This window comes from Mauremys mutica, chromosome 6 (assembly GCF_020497125.1).
Source record: "Mauremys mutica isolate MM-2020 ecotype Southern chromosome 6, ASM2049712v1, whole genome shotgun sequence".
Taxonomy (NCBI): Eukaryota; Metazoa; Chordata; order Testudines; family Geoemydidae; genus Mauremys; species Mauremys mutica.
In genome coordinates, this window is record NC_059077.1 from 87,032,686 (window position 1) to 87,037,669 (window position 4,984).

A 4,984-nucleotide genomic window follows, 5' to 3' on the forward strand; every position below is an offset into this window, starting at 1 on the left:
ATGCGGCCCGCGGGCTGCAGATTGCTCACCACTGATTTAAAGGCATTAATCTCGCAAAATTAAGTGCAATATATCTATTTTACATTGCTGACCTGTGAATATATCAGACTGGTACAGTTATTGTAATAGTATGTGAGAGAGAAAAAATAGAATACTAAAAATGAAGCTATTTCAGTCTGATTCACATGGGAATATACATGCAGATGAAAAAAATCTTCTTTACACAGAATCATAAACAGAAGAGATAACAATATTTCACCTTTGTCTGCAAATCAGACATTTTTTAAAAAATTAGTTCCCTCAGAACATATACTAGTGATTGTACAGCTGCCAATGGTACAGAAATGACAAAAGGGCATTTGAACGACAGAGCACATATGTAGACAAATTTCATTAATGAAAACTCACTTGTCTGTGCAGTTTCATGCATGTATTTTTGTACAATTGCTGCAACACCCTATATAAACTGAGTAACTACACATGCAAATTGATACCCCTTACTTAGCTGTTTGTATGAGCACTTGTAGTAATTGTATAGGCAAAATAGGATTGTAATTGTGCATGCATTTTTGCGCATGCAACCACTGATTATTCAGCCCCAAGCGTCAATATTAGAACATCGGTTAGCTTTTCTGGTGTGGTATGGGGAATGGATCATTTAGTCTCTGCAGGAGAAGGACAGAAGTTGGATCAGGAGGAGAGATGTAATCAGACCAAGAATTTTCTGCAATGCTTTGCAGTTAATCTTCACAATAACCCTGCCAGGTGCGTCAAAGTATTATACCTATTTTAAAGATGGAGAAATTGAGGCTGAGGTTAAAGTAACAATTTTCAAAGGTGTCCATTCATGTTTGAGGCTGTTCTTGGATACCAAATTTTAGTAAATTTGACCCCCACAGCTCCAATGGTGGTTACTCTGCATGTCTAAAAATCATGTCCAGTATGTCTAAAATACCACACCCAAAATTGAGGCACTCAAAATCAGTGGCCCAAATGACTTAAGGCATGTCTACACTACAAACTTTTGATGCAGCACATTACATTGGCATAAAGCTGCTGTAGTTAGCATATAGGTTATGTTCCATACTATGCATCCAAAGAAGTGAGCTGTAGCCCACGAAAGCTTATGCTGAAATAAATTTGTTAGTCCCTAAGGTGCCACAGTACTCCTGTTCTTTTTGCAGATAGAGACTAACACGGCTGCTACTCTGAAACCTGTCATATAGCTTGTGTGAGTGCATAATTGGTGCCATAGATTGGTACTGCGCATGCTCACTAGTAGAGGTGACTGTGTGGGGGGACATTCAGGGTCACGTGCCACCTTCCAGATTTTATGCTTGTCTTGTACTGAGCATGCTCAGTAACACTGCTGAAGCCAGCTGCCCTCACTCTGCCACCCCACTATCAGCAGTCACAGGTAATCTCTGCCCACTAGGAATTCTTGTGTCAGTGCATGATATGGTGCACCATGGATAGGTGTCCCAGAATGCAACTCGCCACTATACGGCACACTATCTTTTGGAAAGTTATGGACATGCACGGTGGGGCTGGAACAAATCATGCAAGGTTGACTGGGAGCAAGGGAGCAAGTTCCTATCATGCAACTTTCTCCACCCTATAATGCCATCTCTGTCCCATAACTTTGTTCCTATTCTGAAAATCCCACAAACCCATGCAGGATTTGTAGCTGTATGTGATCTCTGATAGAAGCATATGGGACATAACGAGAACCAATTGAAGATTGTTGGTGCCATTCATGGAGCACTGCTTCTGGACCCGATAAATGAGCAGTTTGATGGGATCACAACATAATGCACGTTTAGGATGACAAGCAGTAGCTGCTGAGCTTTTGGATGCACAAGGCCACCACACTCCTGGATCTGTGCGCCAAGCTCATCCCAGCCCAGCAGGGACACCAAAATGAGAACTGGACTGACAGTGGAGCAGCAAGCAGCCATCAAACTGTGGAAACCTGCAACACTGGCTTGCTACCAGTAAGTGGAAATTCATTTTGGAGTTAGAAAATCCACCTTGGGGGCTACTGTCATGCAAGCGTGCAGGGCTGTTAATCGTCTCCTGCTACACAGGACTGTGACTTATTGCTGATTGGTGCAGGAAAGTGTCCTACCACAGAGGAAGAAATAAGGCTGCCATTCCCAGAAAACTTGGGGAAAGGATTGCACAGTACCTCCATGAAAGTTTCATCGAGATCTCTCAGGATTGAAGGGACATCATTGTGTACATAAACATAAACTGATCAGCATGCTTTGCCCCGCCTAATGGGGAATGAAAGGCAGATAACAACTCTGCCTCTCTGTTGGACCGTTACCTCTTCTAGTATGAGTAAATTAATGAAAAGTCGATAGCTGGATCCTGCTGAGTTGACGGTGAGATCACTGTAATTGGAAAAAAATTTACACATTTACCCAGGCTGAGATTTATTCCCCTGCATCAGGTTCATCTGTGCTCGACTGCTGGGACTTACTGGATTGTGGTGGAGTTTCAAATAAGTCCTGGCTCATGGCATAGCTGCATCCTCTGGTTGCATGTCCCCCATCCTCCTCCTCCCTGTTCATGCCAGGAGCCTGTGCCTTGGGCTTTTTGGAGGTATACACAGTGGCATGTGGGCTGGTGATGGCTTCTTTGCCAAATATGGCATTCAAAGCTCTTTATAAAAGGGGTAGGTCTGCAGCTTGGCACCAGATCAGCTATTGGCTTCCCTGGCCTTATGGTATTCCTACTACAATTCCTTTGCTTTCAGGCGGTACTGCTGTTGCTTTTCCCCGTCGTACCCCTTCTCCTGCATCCCCTGTGCAATCTACTTGTAGATATCTGTTTCTATAGCTAATCCACAGCTGTGCTTGCACAGTGTCCTCTCTCCACACACCCAGGAAATCCAGTATCTCCTGTCTACTCCAAGCAGGAGCACATCTGGATCATGTAGCTGGCATGGTCAGCTGGGCAGATGTGCACAACAGTCAAGAGATGGTAAGTGTGCTCTCCAAGCTGGACATCAAGAAAAGGCATTTCAAAAATTTGCAGGGCTTTAATGGGGTAGCCTTCCAATCTCTGTGACCATTGGGCAGTAAAGTTCACAATTCTGACAATAGTCAATGTTGGCTAGTGTGGGACAATCGCTGGAGGACTGTTAGGGTTGTGATATACATAATGCAATGTCTACCTTTGTGCTGCATTGTCTTCAATACATTGATCACTGCTCCATAGTGCTTGGGGAGGTGGTATTTATATGCTGGCATCATGGAGAGCTTTCAGTGGGAGACACATTTAAAAGTAGATACATGCATCATTAGGTCGATGCAAGTCATGTTTCATCAACCTAACTTTGTAGTGCAGGCCAAGCCTTACTCAGTGTCACAGAGAGGGTCAGTATCAGTGAGGCTTAGAACGCAGGAATTCCAGTTTTGTGCTGAATCTAGTACAAGCAGAAATAAGGAAGGATTGCAACAGAAGTTCCAAATGTCAACAGGGAAGAAGTAGTAATCCATTTGATATCCCCAATCAAACTGGGTTCTTTCTCCTTCATACTTTACCAGCCATCACCAGTACATAAATTAATTGTATATTTTGGCTCAGATTGTCAAAGGCTTTAAGGTGCTTAAATATCTTTGATGATTTGGGCCTTAGTGTTTAGTTAGAAATTAGTCTTATGCTACATGGGATACAATAGAATTATTATGCAGAGTGCCTCAGAGCCCCCTTCATGGACCTAGACCCCATTGTGCTACACCTTGTACAAACAGATAAAAAGAGATGGTACCAACAAGAATAAGACTCCCTCATTTCTGCAGTCATAGGCCATGTCTACATAGTGAAAAAAGGTAGAGATTTTTCAACTTGAATTAGCCCCATTGAGTTAGTTTGACAGAAACTATGTCTACATGGGTTTTCCAATTAACACCTTTACAACTATATTGGCCCAGTGGATCCATGGGTGTTAAGGAGACTTTCTTAGCATCTTAACTCAATTGAGCCAACTTCCCCGGGGCTGGGGAACCTCTTTTCATAATGTAGTTATACCCTTGGGTGGTTCTGCAGTGTTTATATTATGTGGGTGAAATTCATCTCATGGAAGGACCTCTGCACTACTTAAGCCCTGTAAGAAAATCCAGGGTTGCACAAACTGCACAGCCCTACAAAGGAATCTCTGCATACTTGGTGCATTTCAGAGAGGTACTCTGTGCAAGCCAAATAGTGTAAATGGTGTGTAAGGGACACTTGAGGGTTTTCTTGGAGTGATGCCACTGGTATCAGGCTTGCACAGATCTGGTGGCTCAGAAACATCATATGGAGATAAGAGGAATGAGCCACTATTCCAGCCAATTCTGATATATGCGTGCTCCCAACTTGTACACCCACATCAAGATCTGAGCACATGCAAGTATGGTGCATACAACAGCTCATGAACACTTAGGGTTAGATTTTTTTAAAATGAACATATTAGTTTAAATAAGCCTCAGCTATACATACACTGTATGTGTCAGTCCTGTTTTTTGCAGATCAAGAATATTTTGTGAAGTTCTTGTACCCAAAGAACACAAGACCCTCTTAATCTGTAAATAAAGGGATCCAGCCAATATCACCCCTGTGTATTCATAAAATGTCTACACATTGAGTAAAAATAAGTGTTTTAAAGTTACAGAAGTTTCCTCCCACATTCTAATGCATTTCTTAAATGCACTGTATCCTTCAATTTGTAGCAAATTGCAACTGTATGAGGACTGGTTCTATACTAGTAGCTGGATCCAGGAAGTAAGCGCTCTTCCTCCCTCCGAAGCACATTCTTAAGTACTTGTCTGGGCTGTACATTTCTTCTGTATCACTAAGGCAAGTTTCAAGGTTTAATATTGACATGCTTTTCCGCATATACATTTGTTAAATATTGACTGCAATGTACTTGTAAATATTAAATTTAAACTGTCTTAAAATCAGAAAAGCCAGTTAAACAACTTTTAGTTGATAATTA